Below are 24,494 nucleotides of genomic sequence, written 5' to 3' on the forward strand. Positions count from 1 at the left end.
CTTGAATTAGCGAGTTTAGTGAGCTGGGCTGACCCAAGCAAGCCCCAATGACCCTCCACCCTCTGCCTCCACAGCCCTGGGTTTTAAGTACACGTAGCCACACCCATCTTTTTACAGGATGGCTCATGCAAACGCTTTCGCCCACAGAGCCATCTCCCCAGTCGTTTGTTTAGCGCTTTTAATTACACTAATATTCTCTTTGTAGATTAAAGCATCAAATAGGAAGCTAACCTGGCCGCAAGAATGCTAGTGATGGGCTGTGTGCACTAGACTGCACAGCAGCCATAAAGTAAGAACGAGGACAATAATCTCAGGAACAGCTACCCTGGGCTTGAACCCCAGGCCTGCCAATTACCGTGCGACCTTGGGTAAGTTGCCTAATCTTTCTGGGCTGGAGCTTTCACTTGTGTAAAAAGGAAGGCTGTAATAGCCCTTGCCTCCAGTAAGGATTAATTGAGAAAATAAATGCAAAGTACTAAATGGGCTGCTGGCAGGAGAGCGAGCGCTGTCTGCGGTGGGTGGTTGGTGGTATTGTACTTCAGCAGATGTGAAAGAAACAGGTCTGGAAGGGTCCTGGGTTCCGCTGGGTTAGTCCAAGCCTGCTGAGGTGTGCAGTCCTGGGGACACGGCAGGCCCCCCGCAGCTGTGACAGACAGCAGCCCACTCCCTCTGCAGGCCCGGAGTGCACCAACCCCAGCCCATGTCATCTGTGGTATGCACTTCAGGTACTTCGGCAAGCCAGAATGCTTTCTCAAATACTTTCATGTTTGGGTGCTATTTTTAGGGGTGCAGAAAGACAAAGACAGAGGGATTCCGTGTGCCCCCAAAATTGCACAAGCTGTTTATAAAATCTGATAACTCTATGGATGGGGCATATGAGGATTAAAAAAAAAGAGAAAGGAACATTTCTCCATTCTAAGTTTGCAATTAGTGGAGGGCCAGTTCATTGGAGACACAGGTAGAGAAGGCCATGTACAACTGATGTAGCACAGTACAGGCTTGTGTTTGTGGTGTCTCCAGAGAGGAATCAGGAGATAGGAGCCACTTTAGTGTAAAGGGCGTCACTCAGCACACACTCGGGGGCAGCTGCTGCTTGCTGAAGACACTATAGGTCTTGGGGGTGGAAGAGAAGTCCCTGTTGTTGGAGAGTTGACATTCCAGTGGTCATAAGGATAGCAGCCAGCAGAAAAGGACGCACGCACACACACACACACACACACACACACACACACACACACACACACACACCAGTTGGAGTACTATAAAGAAAAACAGCAGGGTATCGGTGACAAGGAAGTGAGGGGTCTCTCAGTGTGGGATACAGGCAAAACATCCAACAGGAGCTGGGCAGTGGTGGCACATGCCTTTAACCCCAGCACTCGGGAGGCAGAGGCAGGTACATCTCTGTGAGTTCGAGGCCAGCCTGGTCTACAAGAGCTAGGTACAGAACAGGCACCAGAGCCACAGAGAAACCCTATCTCAAAAAACCAAAACAACAACAACAACAACAAAACACCCAAGGGGAGAGGAGGAGAGAAATGGATGACATTGAGAGCAGGGGAAAGACGGCGGGCATGAGGGATGTGGCAAAGGCCCTGGCAAGCAGGCAGCGCCAGGTCTACCACCACAGCACTGCTTCTTCTGAACACTGTACAATAAAACACAGCTTTAGTGCATGCAGACTCTGCAAGAGACAAACCAGGGAGAAAACTGGAGCAGCGGTTGTCAGGTGAGGGGATGGGGAGGCAGAGGGCGATGGACCTGAAGGGGTACAAGACTCATTAGCAGAGAAGCACGGTGACAGCCGTTTAGAGTCCTGTATGGGATACATTCGAATTGCTGAGAGGGTAGATGTAGCGCAGGCTGTCCCCAACTTCGCAATTCTCCTGCCTCCGCCTTTGGCATGCACCACCAACCTGGTTGGAGTGGATCTTTAAACCCAGTTCTCTGCCTCAGCTGAGAGATTCCGCCTCTGGTCCTGCTGTAAGCATTGTGCTTCTGTGAGTTCTCCTCCGGTTGCTGCAACTCAAGTCATGGAGCACAGAGCACAGAAATATGTCCGACACGGAACACCAGAAAGCTCCGTGTGGTTGCGTCTTCCAAAGGACAGGGCTCTAAAATTGTAGCACATGGTGTGTCCATGCAAGAGGTTCAGTTCCCACCTCAAAGGGAGGGAGAGGAAGGAAGAGGGAGAGGAGGGAGGATGAAGGGGAAGGATATTGATTTATTTTGGAGCCAATGGTGAGTGGGTCTATGGCCTGGGAACACAGATTCATGTTACCTCAAATGCCATGCTCCAACGTGGGCACAACTTCATGAAGTCTTTCTAGACAGCAACAGATACAGGAAGGTTGTTGGGGGAAGTGCTTTTCAAATATCCTGGGGGAAACATCAGGGAGTTGATTCTTACAGCAAAAGGTGGAACTCTCAGGGTCTTAGCTAAAGTTACGGTTGCTGTGATGAAACACCATGACCAAAGCAACCTGGGGAGGGGAGGGTTTGCTCAGCTTATGCTCCCACACGACAGTTCAGCATCAAAGGAAGTCAGGACAGGAACACAAAGAGGGCAGAAACCTGGAGGCAGGAGCTGATGCAGAGGCCATGGAGGGTGCTGCTTCCTGGTTTGTTCCTCAGGACTTGCTCAGCCTGCTTTCTTATAGAACCCAGGACCACCAGTCCAAGGATGGCACCACCCACAATGGGCTGGACCCTCCTCCACGGATCAATAGTTAGGAAAATACCTTACAGCTGGAACTTATGGGGTCATTTTCTCAACTGAGGTTCCCTCCTCTCTGATGACTCCAGCTTGTGTCAAGTTGACATAAAATGAACCAGGACTAGGCCTCAGGTAGTTTCCGATGACATTTTTAGTTTTCAGGTTAGCAGGAGCTAAGGGTCTGTTCGTTCATTCCAAAAAGATACAGATACTTTACAATCCTAAGGGTGGTAGGTCGCACTTAGAGGCAAGCAATGAAAGACTGGAGCAGCAAAAACAGCCCAATATCATTTCGTCCCCCAATCAGTACCGTTCTATCTTTCCCAAACAAAATCAGCCTTGCAGAATATTTGACACAGAGAGACTTTTTTTCCCCTGGGGAATTTCAGTTCGCAGGTGAAAATCCTGAAGAATCTGGACTTCCCATAAGCAGGTACCACAGGAAACAAACAGGAAACCACACCTGGGCAAATCGAGGCTGTAACATTTCTCATAGCTTTTGTTAGATATTAGATTAAGTAGCCGACTTGCATCTAGAGGCAATACGGCTTACAAAAACCATCTTGCCAGTGCTAGAATTGCATCCCGTGTCTGGTAAACCAGGTTAGGTTGCAAGAACAGCAGATTAATATGCAGAAGTTTTTTTTTAAATTTATTTATTTATTTATTATGTATACAATATTCTGTCTGTGTGTATGCCTGCAGGCCAGAAGAGGGCACCAGACCCCATTACAGATGGTTGTGAGCCACCATGTGGTTGCTGGGAATTGAACTCAGGACCTTTGGAAGAGCAGGCAATGCTCTTAACCTCTGAGTCATCTCTCCAGCCCCGCAGAAGGTTTTGAGACGGTAACAAACTCATTAGATACATGTACTTCAGTGGTCCCGTCTCGTCCTTACCATTACGTGTGAGCATCACCAGGGTGAGCAGCCACAAACCTGGGCTAAAATGGCCTTCTTATCACCTGCCCTCCTACTTTTTGGTGTACAGAAAGGCAGCTGGAGGTTCTCGGACGTTCTAAAGGTGACTGTAGGTTAGGGAAGTCTTCAGTGGTCCAAGAGCAGTGTGTAGTTTGTGACTGGGAGTCTTTGGTTCGATTCCTAACAGCGGGTGCTAACCAATGTCCAGAAACTAGGAACAAGTCATTCCTCTACCGAGGTGGGGACCAGAGAAGAGCTATAAACAGGATAAGATAAAAACTAGGCTCTCCCCTGAGGAGGAAAAAAAAGAGTAACGAAGGGAAAGCCCTGTAGTTGCCCAAATATATTCCAGATATTAAATAAAAAATGATTGATCTGTTTCTAAATATTATATGCTGCCTATGAGAAAGTGAGGGTCAAGTTTGCCTGGTTATAGAAAAACACAGATATTTCTATCATATGAACATCACTGTGCATTATAAATACGCCATGAGCCCCAGGTCATGACCGCTAGTAAGGAAAATGGTTGCAAGCGTCGCTTACAGTTAAAATGGTCCTTTCTTTATGCTTTGAAAGGCACATTGAATTTTTACCTTTTAAATGAATATTGGGCATTGTCTTCCCATTCTTGGTTTCTCTGCACCTACGCCTCCCGAAAGAAGTAGGCTCAAAGAAGCAATAGTGTGCTTGGATTTGTAACACATAGAATGTGCCCACTGAACCACGGATACATCAAAACCCACCGAAAGCACACAGGCAATGAGAAAACTTGATTTTCCACATCATGCTTGGGCTGAGGCCGTGGCTTGGTGAGTAGTTAGCACACACAAAAGCCCTAGGCTCTAAGCCCTAGGCTCTATCTTCAGCATTGCAATAAACGGGGCATATTGGCATATACAGGTAACCCATACCTTGAAGGAGGTAGAGACAGGTGGATTAGCAGTTCAAGGACATCCTCAGCTAGGCAGCAAGTTTGAAGTCAGCCTAGACCACATAAACCCCTGTTCCATGCTCCCCTTCCCCCCGAAAAGCCCTCTATACTTAACAAGCTTAACGTTCTTATAGATTTTTAAATATTTATTTGTTTGTTTGTTTACATAAGAGAAGAGGCTAGGTTCCCACATTGCCCAGGCTGGATGGAAACTCCTAGGCTCAAGTAATCCCCCTGTCTCAGCCTCCTAAGGGGCTGTGACTACAGGCACCTGCTGTTGTGTCCAGCTTACCTTTCAACAAAACAGAATCTTCTCTCATTTGGGTTCTAAGCATTTCTAACTCTAAGGAGTCCCCTAGAATCATGTTATATTCTATCTCGTCACCCAATTTTAAATAAAGCATGTTATTGCTAAAGATCTGCATTTTTTAAAAAAAAAATAGTGGTTTATAAACTGTACTGGTCATCCAAAGCTGGGGTTGTGTGTCGATGTCTTAATACGAAGAGAACACGGGAAGGCTTAGTTGGGTCAAATGGTATTGAACCCTGCCTGACTCTGTGTTTCGGATCCTGCCATCTAAAGCACTGCACATCAAGTGTAGCTTCATCTTCAGGGATAATGGCTACCGGCTCACCTGTGGACAAAAGAGTTACCCTTGGTCGCCCCAGCGTGGTGCTCCAGAACTGTGCTGAGGCATGTCCAGCAAAGGTGGGCAACCACCGGTGGCATCTGGTGTTGGAGAGGTTCTGCTAAGAACTACTGAACTAGGCAGAGCAGGAGGTGAAAACCACCTGTGCACCCCCCGCGTCACAGGAAACCGTTAGAAGGTTGAAGCTGAGAACAAATCTATCTCAGCAACTCAATTAGCTTTCAAGAGGAGTGTCTCAGAGCCATCTCCGCAGGGAGAAGGCAGCTTCTCCTAGCGACCTGGACATGGTGGCACAGCTTCCCAGGCCTCCGGCGCCCGGAGGAGAGAAAGCTAGCAGGGCAGGCTTCTGGTGTGTGGAGACGCTGGTGTCCAGCGAGCATGTCCGGTGCTGGCACACTGGCAGGCAGCCCAGAAGGAGCCAGGCCAGCTGTTAGGTCTAGCGCCTGTCTGTTTAATCTGTTGATGGTAGGAATACCAGCCTAGCTCTTAGTTAGAAAAGCATTCTCCAAGTTAAAGGTTGTGTAAGTCTGTGGTCGCTGCCAACCAGGCAGGGCTGAAAGGGCGGCAAGCCGATGCAGCGACTCCCGTGAGAAGACCCAGTCTGGAGACTAGGGACATGTGCGGAACCCGAGTTCAAGGCCCAGAACATCTGTTAAAAGGCCATGCATAGTTGTGCACACTTGTAATCCCAGCTCTGGTGAGGGGTGAGGTAGGGGCGGGGAGAGCACCAGGATTCACTGGTCCGTAACCAAATCAGTGGGTTCCAAGCAAGTGAGAAACATCATCTCAGAAAATAAAGAGGGCCGCATTCCTGAAGAGTGACGTCTGCGTGACCTCTAGTCTTTATGCGCTCATGCGCATACGCACCATCCCTCCCCAACATGAAAATGAACTCATGCGTGCATGTGGGTGGGCGCACACACACACACACACAGAGGAGAGGGAAGGGTCAGTTTGGATGTTTTATGGGTAGCAATACGTACAACCAAAGTCATGGTGCTGACCAGGCATGCCTAAGTCATACTCTGAACTGTGTAAGATCACAGAGCTGAAAAGCGTCTAGAGAGTCCAGATTGAGGCGAGAACCAGTAACTCAAAGCTGAAGAGACTTGTCCAAAGTGTGCACCCATCTCTTGGCAAAGCCAGGGTTAAAGCCTATAGGCCAACTGCTAACACAAGGATGCCGCTGTACCTAACAGCTTTGCCTTGTTGCACATCCTCTTAGCGCAGCCCCTGTCCCTATGTGTCTGAAAAGGATGATTTGAAAGTTGTTTCTGAGAACATTTGTAGGTTTTAAGTTGAAGAGTTTTGCTGGCTACCACATTCCTTGCATCATTTTGTGATATTTTACTAAAAAATAATATTTTCCTAATTTTTTTTAATTCTAAAAATTTAAAATAAAGTCTCAGTATGGAAGAACACACTGAGGCAAGAGGTATGCTTCAAGTTCACATCAGTGTATCTAGTAAAGCAAATATGACCATTTCCTAATTATACACCTATTCATACTAAATACAAAATGGTGTTTAATAGAGAATGAGTGTCTATTATCAGGAGAACAAATAACAAAAATTCTGACGACGATGTGTGGAGCACACACACACAGGAGCACTTAGATACCACTAGTGGGAATACGGTCCAGTTACTAGGGAGAGCAGTATGGAGATTCTCTACAAATGTACACGTAGACTTGTGTACACCCAGCCACACTGCTCCTGGCTCTATTCCGCCAAGACTCCGCATCCTACCTCTGAGATACATGCATGTTCATGTTTATTCAGACATGGTTTACAGTAACTGAGAAATGGATCCCGCCTAGATGCCCACCCACAGAGGAATGGAGGAGGAACATTGGTTCATACACACCATGGAATCCCATTGAGCTGTGGAGAGTTATAAAACTGTGACATGCGCAGGAAAAGGGGATGGAGCAATGTGTGCTAAGGAAATAAGCTGGGTACAGAGAGACAATATGTGGGTCTAGATGTGTGTGGTGGGGGAAAAGAGAGAGAGGAAACTAGAAAAGGGACTATAGGAAGAGGTAAGTGCTTAAAGAAGAGGGGGAAGGGAGGGTAATAAGATGCAAGGGACAAGAGAACAGAAGGGAGGCTATGGGGGGGTCAATGGGGGACAGAGAGGATGGATGAGAGCAAACGTATGCCTGAAAAAGCCATGATAAAACCCGACTGCGTGCTAATCTAAGATTAATGAAAAATAATAAAAGTAGAAATCAAAACTAAAGAAAACAACCAGAAGCAACAAGGACACTGAAGAGGAGGGGGGCATGGCGGGAGGCAAGAAGAAATCACGGCACAAGCCGACAGGCCGTCCGAAGATGTGCCTGGAGAGATGGGTAGAAGGGAGGGACAGAGGTCCTTTCTTAGCTTTCCGTTGGAAAAAAACTAAACTCAGAAGTGGTAAAAGAACAGCGTGTTTGTTATATGAAAATGTAAAGTTTGGGTATAGAAAAAGGTACAAGTGTTGCATTTAAAAACGCAAATGTTAAATAGGAAGGAAGTTGCCATGGATATGCCAGACAAGGAGTTAATACATGTACAACAAATAACACCTACAGGTTAGTAAGAAATAGTGCAGAGACAGACGTGCAAATAACAGGGGAGAAACCTCACAGATAAGTGCATCTAAACGCTGATTAGAGCCATAAAAAGACATTCATTTCACCCGCTGTTGGGGAAACACAAAGGAAAACAACAATGATAGCTTTTGTTTTGGTTTGGTTTGGAGTGACTCACTCTCATCCCGCTGCTTGACATTTAAGCAACAGTTAAGCACACACACATATACCATTTAACCTAGAACTCCCACCTCTGGGAAATCTAACAAGGCACAGATAAAACACGAACGGCAAGGGACCGTGTTAATAAACTGGCTATCCAATCATCTCTGTGTTCGTGGGGGAGTGGGTCAGCCCCCACCATTCCAGAATACCAACATCTGCAGAGGCTCGGGTTCCTTATATATAATATCATGCTGTTTGCATGTTGCCAGTAATCTCCAATATAAATGCAATATTGTGCTGTTTGAAGAATAATGACAGGAAGGAGGTCTATATATGTTTAGCACAGATGCAGTTTTATTTTCTATTTTCTGTCTGTTATGATTGAAACTCCAAACACAGAACCCATGGGTATGGAAGGGTGGCTGTATTAATATTTTCTTCTGCACATCGAAAGTTGCCATAAACACATTTAAAAGAAAAGTTATAAACTGGAAGAGGACAGCTGCCACTCACAAAAGGATCCAAAGATTAGTATCCAGAAAACTCATTTCATCTATGTGAAGTTGCCAATATATAATTTCTGACCTACAAAATGACAATTTCATATGCTTACAAAGAATTTTTCCAAATCAGTAAGAAAAAGACAACTCACCCAAAAGAAGGAAATTTACTAAGAATATGAATTTAAAGATGAGAAAGCAGTGGATAAATGTTTAGAAATAAACTTTACTGCTATATTTTTGGTTGTAAGCCTAACCTTTAACAGCTGAGCCACCAACAAATAATCCAATAAAAAATGGAGTACAGACCTAAACAGAGAACTCTCAACAGATGAATCTAAAATGACTGAAAGATACTTAAGGAAATGTTCAACATCCTTAGTCATCAGAGAAATGCAAATCAAAACAACTCTGAGATTCCATCTTACATCTGTAAGAATGGTCAAGATCAAAAACACTGATGACAACTTATGCTGGAGAGGCTGTGGGGAAAAGGGAACACTTCTGCATTGCTGGTGAGTGTGTAAACTGATACAGCCACTTTGGATGTCAGTGTGGCGATTTCTCAGAAAATTAGGAAACAACCTTCCTCAAGACCCAGCAATACCACTTTTGGGTATATACCCAAAGGATGCTCAATCATATCATAAGAACATGTGATCAACTATGTTCATAGCTACATTATTTGTCATAGCCAGAACCTGGAAACAACCTAAATGTTCCTCAACTGAAGAATAGATAAAGAAAATGTGGTACATTTACACAATGGAGTACTACACAGCAGAAAAACATAATGACATCTTGAAATTTGGGGATCAATGGATGATCTAGAAAACATCATATTGAGTGAAGTAACCCAGATCCAGAAAGACAAATATAATATGTACTCACTCATAATGGCTTTTAGACATAAAAAAAAAGAAAAGCAGCTTACAATTCACAATCCCAGAGAACCTAAACAACAAAGAGAACCCTAAGAGAGACTTACATGGATTCAATCTACATGGGAAGTAGTAAAAGACAAGATCTCCTGAGTAAATTGGGAGCATGGGGACCACGAGGGAGGGTTAAAGGAAAGGGAAGAGGAAGGAGAGGAAGGGAGAAAATAGATAGCTCAACAAAAACAAAAAGAAAGAAAGAAAGGAAGGAAGGAAGGAAGGAAGGAAGGAAGGAAGGAAGGAAGAAAGAAAGAAAGAAAGAAAGAAAGAAAGAAAGAAAGAAAGAGAGAAAAATTTTACTGACTAGAATTTGGGGGGTAAAGTAAAAATTACCATGAGGTAATATTTCATATTAAATGGTTAGGGAAGTGAAAGACAGTATAAAATGGGAAGTCTTCCTTTTATTTGTTTTGTTTTGTTTGTTTGTTTTTGAGACTGGGACTTGCCTTCCTCTGTGGACTTCCAGGGACTGAACTAACTAGAGTGATGAGGGAATGAAGAAAGGACAGACACACAGACACAGAAAAAGCTGGGATCCGAGCTCTCTGATGGAGTAACTGCAGCAGCCTGGAAGCCCAGCACGTTGACTACACACAGTTGAACAGGAAGGTGGGTTTATTATAGACAGATAGACAAGGATCCAGGGCCAGTATATACAGCTGAACAAGGACGTGGGGTAGCTGATCCATTGGAGCAGGCTCTGCAGGGGAGCAGTCTCTAGGTCATAAACATCCAGGGAAGAAAGCTAGGGTGGACATTTTTTGCAAGCTCTATCAATATCCACACAGGGACCAGAGGGCAGCTATGCCGTTTCCCTGTGAGCCATACCCAGAGAAAGCTTTGCCACTCTCATGAGCCTGAGACACTGGGATACTAGACATGGCTTTGCCCATGTCGAAAAGTACCCCTTCACTCAGAACTTCTCTAGCTCCCTACAGAGTCTCTTGTAACTCAGACTGTTCTTGTTATCACTACATAGCTCAGGCTGTCCTTGACCTCACTATGTAGTCCAGGCTGTCCTTGTTGACCTCACTATGTTGCCCAGGCTGTCCTTGACCTCACTATGTAGTCCAGGTTGTCCTTGTTGACCTCACTATGTAGCCCAGGCTGCCCTTGACCTCACTATGTAGTCCAGGTCTTCTTGTTGACCTCACTAGGGACCCAAGGCTGACCTTGACCTCACTATGGAGCCACGATTAACTTTGAATATCTGCTTCTCATTCTTCTACTTCCCATGAGCTATATTACAGACATGTGCCCACCTTGCCTGGATGTGACATGGTAATTCTTACAACATAAAGGCATAGAAATTAGTACGAACTTGACACACTCTTTGACCTTTCAACTTCATCTGCCTAAGTGAAAGAAACACGTCTAAGAAAGATTAACGGACTATCATTTAAAGTAGTGTCAATTAGAAATGATATGGACAGATTCACACTTTATAGGAAAGAGCAGATACACTGAAATGGATGCCCCTGAAAATGAAAGAATTAACTCTGTGCATATGTCCTCTTTGATTTTATAATCCCCTGAGTTCATTTAGAGTTACCAATAGGCATGTGGTAGGGGACCATACACTGGACCATGGACCCTGTAGCCATATCTTCATAGAGAAATAGCTCTGCCCCTCCTATCACCTGTCAATAGCTCCTTATCTAGGCATGGGGGCCGTGTGAGCCCCTCCCCACCCCCTTGGGCCATCGCTGGGCTTCTTCTTGTGCGGATCTTACGCAGATTATCTCAGCTGCCATCAGTTTCTGAGTACAATGGCCGTGTCACGTCCAGTGAAATATTTACAACTTAAGAAATAGCAATTTCAACTGTGACAGTTCCACGGACAGGATGCCTGTTGCAGCACTGTTTCTAGAAGAGATCCGTGACCACCGTTAGCAGAGAGGCGTGGAAGCGATGTTTCCTGCATGCCACGTACTTCACTCAATTGTAATCTATTGTAATCAACACAATTGAACTCTTATTTTACTGAAAGGGATGTGACATCAGTTTAGTGTACCATTTTGTTGAAGTGTGAGCTGTGTGATATGTGGTACAGAGCACTCTAAAGCTGGCCGTGTCATATTTCCGCATTTAGAAGCAGGTGACGTCATAGGTGAATGCTCCCCCACTTGCCTCATCCTGTCTATTAATGATCTATTGTGTTCCCTCTGCCTCTTCCAAGTCTTTGAAGGTTTGGTCTGAAGAGTCACTCATGAACCTCTAATTCCTCTGTGGTTCTGGCTGGAGCCCTGCGGTCCCATAATTTCTCGGGAGAGTAAATTATGACATCAAGGTCTTTTCACTTTGATTGAGAATGAGGCAGAAGAGTCTTTATTAACGAGCTTTCTCGTCTGTATATGTCGGTGGGGATTGTCAGAAAGCAGCTTCCTCGTCCCCACTAGGAAGGGTCACGTTGCTCCGTGGATGGCACCTCTATGTGTGGTTTCTTTTTTCAAGAGCTCAGTTAACGACTGTGTCACTGGGTGAAGCCGGGAGGGAGATGGGGTTACAGTAATTCTAACACGCTTCTTCTAGATGTCCAGGAACTGGAGCAAGAGTGTGAAGCCTGTGCACAGCCGCACTAGCAACACTAATCACACGCAATAGCCAACAGTGGCCTCCACGCTCACTGGGCCATCTCCATGAACTCGGTTCCTCATGAACAGGACTCAGAAGGATCACTGCCCTGTCACGAAGAGCACACCGTTTTTAGAGTCAGTAACCCACTTGCGGCCCTGAAAGACCCTCTGCCCTCCAAGCTGTTGCTTTGGCAGATATTTTAGGAGCCAACTCTATGGTTCGGACACACAGTCTGCTGATGTTGGACAGTTGGGGAAAATTATTCCTGCATCACACCAGGCCTTCATTCCAAAGCCTTTCTTATCCAGAAATAAAATTTCGTTTCTTAGGAGGAAAATGGAAGGTTTTCTTTTCTCTTTTTCTTTTGGTCTTCCCTTCCTTTCTTTTCCCCTTGTAATGGTGAGTGCATCTCGCTGTGGCAGACTGGATCAGAATCTCCCAAAGGGACGCATAGGCAACGGGAAATGTCTGAAGTGTCGGGAAAGCAGGCCACACTGCTCTGGCTTCTCCTACTTCCTGTCAGCGCCTCTGCGGGAGTTGTGTCTTCAGACAGGTGATGTTAGGAGACCACACACAGACTTCTCCAGCCTGGAAAAGGAGGTCAAACTGATAATGGCCATCCCTACCACTGGCATTTGTAAACTGCTCCCGCTAGAGTGATTTAAAGCATTTTTTTTGGCCAGTTGAGAACAAAGGAATGCCCTTTTCCGGGCTGGAAGAAAACAAGTCAACAACTTCAATCGCTTCCCCTGCAGCAGCCAGCTGATTCCCGAGGTCTCTTTCTTGATCCCTACTGGCTGGGAAGCTGGCTTCCCCAAGGTGGTGTCAGTAAAGAACAGCGCCTCTGCAGGTAGATCTGTAAATCCCAGAATCCAGTCCCCAGAGACAGGTTAGCGTTGGATGTCAAAAGTACCCAGTTAAAGAAGAATGAGGTTTTGATTTAAACTATTCTAATGGGCAATGTGAGTGCTCACCCAAGCATTTATGCTACCCCAGATGGAGCTTATCCGCTATCCTCAGAGACAATCTTTTAAACTCTACTTGGCGGGCTGGGGGGACAGGGGGTGTCTAAGAGTTGGCTCAGCATATATGAGCACCGAGTGCTCTTCCAGAGGCCCAGGGTTTGATTACTAGAACCTACACAGTGACTCATAACCATCTATAATGCCAGTCCCAAGGGGTTCGATACCTTCCCTCATCTCCAAGGGTAGCAGGCATTCATATGGGGCCAACCATGCACGCAGGAAAAATACCCATATACATAAAATAATCATAAAAAACAAAAACTCCACCTTGGGATTGATGTAGCCTCTGTAGAACCTGGAAGCCCAGGTCCCAATCAGTGCTCTCTAGAGTAACAGAACCAATATGACCAACACAAATATTTTAAAATTATTAAGTCACCTTTCTTCAAAATAGTAACAACAGCTAAATCACACCCGAGAGGCTGAGAACCCAGTAGCTGTTTGGTACTTGAGGCTGGTGCCTTAGCAGCTAGCTAGAGTATTCCCGCAGTAGCCCTCTCACCCCCAAAGAGACCTAGAACCCAGAATCCCGTAGTTGCTCACTCCACGGGGCTGAGCGCCTCAGCAGTCCTAGCGGGGCACTAAAAACATGGGAAGTTCTGGGAGGTTCTGGGAGGTTCGCTGGTCCGCAGTCAGTGCTGGAAGCCTGGGGACACCAGTTCAAATAACAGTGAAAGAGGAATCAGAAACGGGCGACGCCAGCTCTGTGATGGGAAGGTAGGCCCTTGACTGGTACAGGGTGAGTGATCTTCCTTCTGCCATGCTCCTTTCTATCTGGGCCCCTACCAGAAGGTGCTGCCCACATTTGGGGGTAGGACTTCTGGTACCAGTTAAGGCAATTAAGACAATTTCTCAAGTGAGGCTCCCTAATTAGGAGATTCTAATTTGTGGCAAGTCAACGTTAAAACCAACCACCACCGCAACCCTGGAAAAGAAATGCTCTTGATTTTCTCCCCCCTCCGGTTTAAGTACGTGCCTGAAGCGTCACAGGGCAGGGTCTTGTCTACGTTGACAAGTCAGCCCCACAGAGAATGAGGAAAGGGCTGCTGTAGACTGAACTGAGCTTTTATTTTTTGGGGGGGGGGTTGTGGGGATAACTCCTCCGAGGGGGAACTAAAACAGTCAAGGTCATGTGTGGAGGATTCTGACGTGATTCAGGTTTAGTACTTATGAGAAGAAGCCACAGAGAACAGGCTATGTCCTCGAATAAAGGGTTCTCTGAGCACGCAGCAAGAAGGCAGGAGGCCTGGACGCAACCTCCCAGCAGCACTTGGACCTTGACCAACCAGGCCTCTAGAACGGGAAAGAATCAACTCCTATGGCAGGCACCACAGCAGTCTGAGGAATTTCGTCACAGCGGTCCTGGCTGATTACCACGGGGACTTCAGGCTCTTCCGCGTCCTAATTTGAAGGAGTGGCAGCTGCTGAGCTCTCAGAGATGGGGGAAGGGGGACAGGACATGAAGCCCTTAGATGTGTCACTTCAGTGTGTTGTTTTAAAGCAGAGGCAATCAGGAAACAGCAAAGGTAAGGACAGACTTCCCCTGAACGCCCCCAATCTGACTACAGATGGATTCTATGAAAGAAATTGGATTGAGGGCAGCAATATGGCTCACTGGGTACAGGTGATTGCCACCAAGACTGATAACCAGAGTTCATGGTGAAGCACTTGGAAGCGCATGGCGAGAACTGCTTCCTGGAAGTCATCCGCTGACCGACATGCGTGTGCTGTGGCATGTGTATGCACATACCTGGGCAAGCACACACCAACACATAATAAATAAATAAGTGGATTTTTTTAATTCTAAAAATAAAACTGAATTGCCAAAATTTCCTCCCTGGGGATTTCATAGGTCAGAGAAGCTTAATTCCTGTCACAGAACAGGAGAGAAGAGGGTGCTGGGACCCCCTGCCCAGGCAGAACTTGAAGCAATTGTTAGGTCTCCTGCCCGTTCTTCTAGGAGACATCCAAAAGCCTGGCCACACTCGACAGTAACCTACCACATGCCCCCCCTCAACCTTCCCCGCTCCTGTCCTTCTTTCCTGTGATGTCCCCACAAGGAAGACAAAGTCTTAATAAACCCATGTTCGTTACCCTGTTAACCACATGCTTGTCAGTTTCTTTCACAGACCAGATAAGGGTTCCTAGGGGGCCCTGCAGAGCTGTGGCTTCAGAGCCGCTCACAGGACATAGGCCCTGAGCTGCTGGAACCATCTTGGTCTGGTCAACAAAGTGCTTACCTTTTAAGCAAAAAGACCTGATTTTGGTCCCTAGAGCTGTGGTTTTTGTTTTTAAAGCCAGACATGTCCACCAGTATTTGTCTTAACCATCTCCCCGATCGTGTTTGGAGAAGTATGGAAAGAGAAACGCTAGGGGCTGAAGGCGGAGGAGAAGGGTCAAGACACCCTGGAGAACTCGTGCACAGCACTGTGGGACTTTATAGCACATTACCTCTTCTGGGAGGGGCCATTTCTTTCTCTTATATTCCTCACACTCTACTGTTGTTCGTCATAACCACACTGCCAGGCTCTTGGCCGCTTCCCTAGCCTTGACGGACTCGTTTCTGAATCATAACCCAGCTGCCCAGAATGATATAAATCTGAGATTTTCGTTATTCAGCGCTTTTATGCGAGGAAGGGAAAATGCTTCCTTCTAGAAAGTGAGCAGACCACTGTTATCAGTCTCCTTCACAGACCTTGGCCTTCCTTGCTCATAAAAAAGACAAGTACAAACTAGACTTCTAATAATTAATAAGATAGTTAAGCCTTTTATTCTGACCGTGAATAACAAAGCTGAATAGCACAGTCTTGAATTTTTTTTTTCTCTTTCAGTTGATAAAATGTGTCTAACACTTGGAGAGAAACCCAGTATCCTATGATAAATTCTGTTGGACAGCATTAATTACCAGGATTTTCAGAAGAGCCTTCAAGAATTACTCTAAGCTGAGGGTAGGGGCAGAAATGACTTGGAAGAGTACACACCTACCATGTTTGAAGCCCTGGGTTTAATCCCAACTTCAAAGTCCCCAACACTTCATAAATGGAAGTTTCCCCCTGAAATCTCAGTGCTAGGCCATCTTCTGATAAAAGAGTAAGTTCTGGGCCAGCCTGGAATACGAGAGAGCCTATTTGGGATATCTCAGCACCAGGCCATCTTCTGATACAAGAGTAAGTTCTAGACTAGCCTGGAATACAAGAGAGCCTCGTTGGGATGCCTGTTGCTACATAGTATATTCTATCTCGCAACACGACAGGACACTCATGAAATCTCAACAATATGATCACCTAAACAAAACCTGCGTAATGACCACACCATCTGACATGCCAATATGGATGGGGGAAATTTTGGAAAGTCCCACATCTAAATGAAGAATTGTAGACAATCAATGGCTGCCGAGAGAGAGAGAGAGAGAGAGAGAGAGAGAATCATTCTTCTCCAGGGATTAGTCCCTAGTAAGTTATCAAATCCCAAGTGATCAGCTCTAAACACTAAATGGACTCAGTAGGGTGTGTGTGTGTGTGTGTTTGTGTGTGTGTGTGTGTGTGTGTGTGCAATAAAAATTAGAGAATTTGAGAGGGAATGATGGGAGATGGGAGGAGTTGGAGGGGGAGGAGGAGTGGGCATAATGTAAATGCAGTACTCATGTATGAAATTCTCAAAAACTATAAATAAGAGAGGAAGGGAGGGAGGAAAGGAGAGAGGGGGAAGGGAGGGAGGGAGATTGCCTGTTTACAAAACAAAGCAAAAGCCTTCCTCTCAGCTGGTGAACTGTGTTCTGTTACCCTTTGTCTACCCAACTTGGGTGGCTGTGGTGGCCAGCCAGGACCCTCTTTGCTTTTACAACATACCAAGAAATCAAGGGAGAAATGTCAACTGCCCCCTGCTGGTAAAAATGGGTCAATATGTCTGACCACTGGGATGGCCTTGCATAACCCTGGCTTCATACCACTTCCAGGAACTTTAAATACTTGCTTTTACTAAATGAAACCAAGGGGCTAGAAAGACTCCTCTTTAAGGACACTTCTTGTTCTTGCAGAGGATCTGGTGGGGGTCCCAGTACCCATGTCAGGCTGCTTATAATAGCCTGTGACTCAGTGCCAGGAGATCTGATACCCTCTCCTGGTATTTACACACACACACACACACACACACACACACACACACACACACATTCTTCCTGACGTAGTCTTTGACAACGGAGTCTCATGGGTGGCAATGAGGTTGCCCTGAGTGCTGAGATGTAAGACTCCCACACTGCTGCTCGACCCCTGGCTCTGGCATTTACTTAGTTGTGAGATTTAGGCAACTAATCTCTTGGACCTTGTTTGTTAAAACTATAAACCCAACAGTGCATAACACACAAATTGTTATGAATATTAAGCAAGAATATTATTTCAAGGCAAGTGTTTCCACATGAGTGTTATATTGAAAGGCGTGACAACGGAAGACAGAGGTAAGAATAGCAGACCCACCTAGCCATTATTTGGCATATATTTGGAGCCAAACACCCTGGAGGTTAGTACAAATTAAACATTAAACTTAAGACACTCCTCATGGATAGTAACATTATTACAGTTGCTTAATATTTAATTCTTAGTGCTATTTGGGGGGGCAGACTCTGTGGAGAATGTAGATTTAGACTTCTATGGACTTTTTGAGTCCCAGAGTAAAATGCATACGTCGTGAAAACTTCTCACGAACTCAATGGGAGAGTCACTTCCTACAGGAGTCTCAGAATGTGGTTTCCGACAACACGGACACTGCTTAAAGCGCCCAACAGTGAGCTTCCAGGCCCTTTGGCGCCTCTGGAATGATGGGAGTGTATTATGGGAAAAGTTAGTTTGTGGGTTGTTATTTAGCGAGCGAGGCTTTTTTGCTCTAAAGGTTACACTATGGACAAGACTAAAAGCTGGTGTCCCTGAAAACCCGCCAAAATTATCTAAGGCGGTCCAGAAATTCTTTAGTTCCTTTTAGTCAATATTTTATAGCGTGTATCTTAGTTAAGGTTTCTATTGCTTGGTGATAGGACACCAAGACCACAAGCAACTTGGGGGAAAGGAAGGGCTTATTTTGCTCACACTTCCAGGTCATAGCCCATCATCAAGGGAAGTCCCCTCAAGGTAGGAACCTGGAGGCAGGAGCTAATGTAGAGGCCATGGAGGAATGCCTCTTACCTACTTGCTCCTCATGGCTTGCTCAGCCTGCTTTCTTATAGAACCCAGGACCACCAACCTGAGTTGTACCACCCAAGTGGACCAGGTCCTTCCAGAAAATGCCCCAAAGCCTTCCTACATGCCTAGCTTCTGGGGGAATCTTCTCAATTGAGGTTCTTTCTTCTCAGATGTGTCAAGTTGAAAAACAAAGAAGAAAAACCCAGGACAGCCTGTGTTTGGATTTTTTTTTTGACTCCTCAGTCTTTAGTCCACTTTGAGCATTGTCCCTATTGAGTGTGTGATGTATCAAAAAGTGTCAAACCCAAGACCCCGGTTTGGGGCTTGTTTGGGCCGACGGACTATATTATCTTCCTCCGCGTTTATTTTGCTCCCAGCAGGTTTTCTTTGCTTACATCTCACGCGGTGTATATTTAATTTAGTGAATTGATTTGGTGGCATGGCAAACACTGCTGAGAGCCCAAGAAGGAAAGTCACACTAGGAAAAGTCTTTCAAGACTCCAGGCAGCTGTTCAAACATTGCTTTTCCTGTGTTTCAAGAGGGAAAACAGCGGCGAACAGAAGAGCCGAGTACGTAGCACTAAAAAGCAAGACGGCTACTTGCAACCATTGCAGGAGAAAGCTGGGAGACCCAGGTTCTTCAAAGCGTGTGAGCATGTTCTAGTCATCTGAACAGGGCCAGGTGAGCCTGCACCACAGGCTGCCACTTGGTCTCCACCCCAACTCGTCTCTCTGGGAGGGTTCCTCTCTTTTTAACAAGAATAGGAAGCCAAGAGAACAGCTCAGGCAGGAGGTTAGCGCAGTGATTCTGATGGGAACCACCCCCACGAAAGCCACGAGAAAAATGAGCTAGTGTCCCTCAACGCAGAGCGTGGCACTCGCGGATGGGAGCTGTGGAGTGACGTGGGTTCGCGGACACCTGGTTTACTTAAGTTGGTCACAATGGCATCAGTGGGAGAATCCACACTGCAGATTCCTACTGCCTGCCCAAGGAACTCCGTGTGCACAGGCCTGCTGCGTTCTCACTTGCCCCCGGCTCAGGGCCTTCTCTGCCGCTCCCTTTGTGTCCCAACTGAATTCTTCCTTATCTTTTACGGTTATAAAATTGGAAAACTTGGAAACATCTTTCTCGTCGGTGCCAGTATTTCTCAGTTTTTTGCCGGCTGATTCACAGCAACTAGCTCTATTCATTTAATATGGTTTGTTTCTACCAACAAAACAGGATTGTGAATGATCACGTGACTATGCTTCTAAAACTATGAAAAACATAAAGCATGTTTTATGTGTAAAATACACTTTCTATTCTAATGAATTGATTAGTAAGAATTCTGTAGATTTTCATATTGTAACGTTTTATAATCTCCAAAACTATCCCATGACCTGGTCGATCCACCACAGCTTTTATTAATCTATAAGAAAATAATAAACCTCATTGATATTCTTTATTGCCCTTTTGAATGCTACTGAATTTCTCTATAGGTTTGCTTGTAAATTCTTCACTTGTTGTAAACAGATACATGATTGAATTTCAAAACTATGTACAGGGAAGCACCCAGCCAGTTTTTGGCCTTCTGTCTCCATGAAGATTTCCACTGTCTCAGAAATGACTCATGCAGAGTTAAATAGTGTTAAGTTTGAATACAGCACTTTAAACAGTTCTTTGTGCTCCAGGGTACAACATGGAGGAAGAACTGTAACAAACCCTCTGCTGGGAGCAACTCGAATACATAAAAAAGCCTCTTCCACTCTTTCAAGAAGGAACAATTAGTCAAAAGCCATGTAGCTCACACATTTTCCAAGAGACTTCTAAATAATCGGGAACTGTCTGAAGAAACTGTCTGAGGTCAGCCAAATCCTGTGGCATATTGTTTGATGGCACCAGGCAGACAGGCAAGCATCCCACGGTTAATATCTTCTGACCTTTTGACAAACAGAAGCAGCTTCGTGGTCATTTTTCCCTTCTGTGTATCCCTGAAAAACTAAAGACCTGAGGGTTGAAGGGAGAAATACTTCAGGGTTTTTATACAACAAGTGGATCGTTTACTGCATCACATGTTCTCAAGTACAGTGGTGAGCACGGTCTTAGGAAACATGCAACGAGCAGTGAAATGTGTCCTCGAGGACTCACGACATATCCTAACATATCTATGACATGTGACAAGATACTACAAGGTGGAATGAAAGGCAGGAAATACCAGAAAGACATGTAGACAGAGCATTATGGGACCAGAAGTGGGGTTACTCAGTTTTGAGGGCTGGATGACTAATTTGTTAATGTGAAATCTGAATTTTCCCCTGATGGACAGGATATATGTGTGGGGGGACGTAAACATAACCCTTTCAGACCAAAGGGGACCGTCTGAGTAAGAACATGAAAATCAGAAAACGTGGGGTTAGGGAAGTTAAAAAGACAGGAAAAACACGTGACCATCATGGGCATTAAAATAGCAGTGTGGGTTTGAGGGCAAACCGACAGGGTTGTTCATCCTGGTGAGAAAGTCAGGTTCTCTTGCCAGACCACAGGGTCCACTGAGAGGACTGCCACAGGCCATAGGTGCTTCAGGAACATGTTGGGCCAAACTGGAAAGAGGCATGTCTGTAGGAGAATCCCAAACCTTGGCATGTTTTTCAACCATCCAACGAGGGTCACTGAGTGTCTCAGTTGTTTTGTTGAAGTGAAAAGACACCGTGACCAAAGCAACTTGGAAGGGAGGCTGGTTACAATTTCAGAATCCATGATGATCACGGCAGAATGGCAGGAAGCCATGGTGCTAGAGCAGTAGAAGAGAGAGAGAAAGAGAAAGAGAAAGAGAGAGAGAGAGAGAGAGAGAGAGAGAGAGAGAGAGAGAGAGAGAGAGGCTAGTATTTTTCTTGGGAAGTATAGGCTCAGGTAAGCAAGGCTCAGGTAACGAGAAGGAGGGTAAGGAAGACCTTGGCATGATGGGGAGGTGTGCTTTCTAGAACTGACTTTCTGTTAGGTGAAGCTATGGGGACGAGGCACAGAATCTCTTATCAGATCTTGTCTCATGGCGTATGGGGGCATCTTAGATTGGGATACAAGGATACAAGGAGAAGTCATAGTCCACAGCTCTCTAGGAAGAGTGAAGGAGACATGTGGTGGTTCATGCCTACTTACCAATGCCAATTTCTCATCAGCCAAGATTTGTCCCACCGGGAAGCATCTCTGTCACATTTCCGAGTTGCTTCATGTGACTGCCTCAATGCCAAGATGTCAGACCTCACCACCTGATGCATAACGTTCCATCTGAGCGGAGAAGTGACAGGAAAAGGCGGGTACTTGAAGTATGTGCCAGTCAGTTCGTGTGTGTGTGTGTGTGTGTGTGTGTGTGTGTGTGTGTGTGTGTGCAGGTGCTGTAGAGAAAGTGTGCAATCACAGCACAGCTGGAGGAGTCAGTCTCTCCTTCTTTCATGAGCGTTCCAGGGACCCAACTCAGGCAGTCGGACTTAACAGAAAGGGCCTTTATCCACTGAGCCATCTTGCCATCCCCTGTGCTATATTTTTATGAACTGGCAATACAGGTCAGCTCGCATCCACACTACAAGGATGTGTGCAACGTCTTGTTGCAATAACTGTGATATCACTAAGTGACAGGAATTATTGTCAGCTCTGTTGTGACTTTATGAGACTACTGTTGTCTGTGCCCTAGATTCTCAGTGGTTCAACATTATGTAGTAAGGAATTCAAGGGTCAGTAAAAGCCAGTGGCGCTGTGCTAGGCCGGCTGGCGGGTCACTGCCTGAGAGTCCTGGAGGGGGTAAGGACTATGCATCTAAGGATGTACTTAGGCATTGAAATGGGATAATGACTCAAGAGAAAAGAACGAGCATCCGTGTGGCATCGAAGAAATGAGTCTCTGGGAGGGTAGCAATGCACCTGGGGTTAAATTCCTTTCTCCGCAGCAGCATTTAAAAAATTGCCTCCATCTCACTGCAGAGACAGAGCCACTGTCTTAAGGATATTTCGGTATATTATCTGAGTTAGCAGAGGTTGAGAATCACGTCGCATTCATTCCAGTCCTATGACTCCATCATAAAGTTTTGGCATTTGCAGACAGGTCTTTGGAAGAGGGGCTCAACCCTGTGTAATATCAGATTCCACATGATTAAGTAACATCCATCAACTGAAGATGGGACTATAAACACCAGTGTGGACATAATGGACCACATTTGGCCCGCGTGTTTGGGGCTGCAAGGAAAATAGGATTACATAAAGAGCCCTCTGGCCTCGAGAAAGAATTTTCAATTGCAAATTGCTTTTGAGTACCAATGATGAAATGTAATAGTTTATCCTCAAAACTGAGAACCAAAAGCGCTCTCTCTCTCTCTCTCTCTCTCTCTCTCTCTCTCTCTCTCTCTCTCTCTCTCTCTCTCGTGTGTGAGTGTATTTCCTACCCAAAGTTAATGCTAACCAATTTATCCCTCTTTTTTTCTAGATAGTTTTTCTTAATTCAAACCAGCTTGGGACATTGGTAAAGGAACTAGATCTGTAGTCACGTCCAGTATTTGAGCTGCTCCCGCCACTGTGAAGCAAATAGTAGCAAAAAAATTGCTTCAGAAATCCATTTCCTTGACTATAAATGAGGATAATGATGTACACCACGCCAACTCCAGAGCCTGCTCAAAGAACGGGATGACCTAGACCCAGGAGACGCTGGAGTGATTTTCAGGGCAGTTAACTGTGTTTCCTCCGCACCCAACATGCCCTCTGTAATGTGGTAAAGTCAAGATGTGGGCAAGGCCTGACACCAAGACAGGCTCCGGGGCTGGAAAGAAAAATGTCCCAAGTCTCTGCTTCCCTCAGAGTGGAAAGTGCCCATGTAATGTTGCACTGCATAGGATAAACTGTCCCTAAACATTCTGAAAACGTAAATGTCTTTCCACAAGACTTATCTGCCTAAAGTAATGTGACTGACCTACTCTCTGGAGGCCTCCCGATGCCTCAGTGGATTCTTTGCCATCATACATCTTGGTTCGTCTTTGATTCTAACTTCCTGGTTAGTCGGTTGTTTTATGTCCGGCCTTGAACTTTAAGGGCTCCTTTGAATCTCCGTTCCCTCCCCTCTAAATCGCAAGGAGACCTTTCTGTAGTATGATTAGAATATTTAAAAATGGGGGCTATGAATGTAGCTCTGTCGGTAGAATGTTTACCTAGTGTGAACTAAGCCCTAAACCTGATCCCCAAAGCAAATAACAACTGTAAACCTCGCATTCTAGAGGTCATGGCAGGCCAGTCAGGAGTTCAAGTTCATTTTGGCTACGAGTTTGAGGCCAGCCTGGGATACTTGTCAGAGTAACTTGTCGTAAGAACTTGCCAGGAAGAAAGAAGGAAAGGAAGGAAGGAAGGAAGGAAGGAAGGAAGGAAGGAAGGAAAAAAGAAAGGGAGGAAGGAAAAAAGGAAGAATTTAGAAATAATTCTTTACCAGTATTGCCTGAAACATAGCAGGCATTCATTAAAGTTAAAAATTTTAGCTCTCTCTGCATTTAAACCAGCCATGTCACTTACAAGAAGTTTAACCATTGAGCTAAGGCCCTGTGGCTGAAGACACCACACACTTTGGACACAGGACTTGGGGAAGTCAGGCTGGTACTGACTTGGACACTTTCTCCCAGATGTCTAGCTTGCACAGTGCTGAAAGATGCTGTGTGAGCTGCTGGGGTGTGGGAAGTTTTATCCAACTTTGAACCTTGATGACTAGGATCAGCCATTGGTCCATGAATGTTAGGGAGCTAACCAGCCACTGTCTGATTATGTCTTTCTCTACAGAAGGGCATTCATACCTGGTTGTATAAATCTGGCTGAGAACCCACAGACGGAGAAGCCATAGTCCTCAGAGCTGAGCTATTACTATTGCTTTGCTGAACAGACATAGTATCTAAGTGTTCTTTAAATTCGTGTCTCTATGTCTCTGTACCCATAGGTGAATGCAGTTCTCAGTACGCATCTGAGAAGCTTCTTTGTACAGTGGACAGAAGTTAATGCAGAGACTATCAACTGGTCAAAACACAGAGATCAATAAAGTGCTCAGCAATAAGTGAGATTCTATATTATACCCCTTCCTTCAAGGTTCAGGGAACACGACAGAAAAAGGGGTGTGTGGTGGTTTGAATGAGACTGGCCCCACCCTCTTATGTTTGAAGGCTTAGCCCCCAGTTAGTGGAACTGTTTGGGAAGGACTAAGAAGGGTGGCCTTGCTGGAGTTGTTGTGGATTTCTTGGAGTAGGTGTGGGATTTCTAAAGGAGTAGATTTCTTAAAGGAGGGGTGTCTCTGGGGGTTGGGTTTTGAGGTTTCAAAAGGCCCAGTCTC

At 45.6% G+C, this 24,494-nt stretch overlaps 1 long non-coding RNA gene across 1 annotated transcript; it reads right to left on the bottom strand.

Moving 5' to 3' along the window:
* Positions 1-19,552: 19,552 nt before the first annotated feature.
* LOC146890054 (uncharacterized) lies at positions 19,553-22,548 on the bottom strand. Its single transcript, XR_014999248.2, has 2 exons — positions 21,306-22,548; positions 19,553-20,156 (listed from the first exon to the last, which is right to left on the bottom strand). It is a non-coding gene; the product is annotated as an uncharacterized LOC146890054 (long non-coding RNA).
* Between the last annotated feature and the right edge of the window lie 1,946 nt (positions 22,549-24,494).

The sequence above is a fragment of the Myodes glareolus genome, chromosome 20, assembly GCF_982192425.1.
Source record: "Myodes glareolus chromosome 20, mMyoGla1.1, whole genome shotgun sequence".
Lineage (NCBI taxonomy): Eukaryota > Metazoa > Chordata > Mammalia > Rodentia > Cricetidae > Myodes > Myodes glareolus.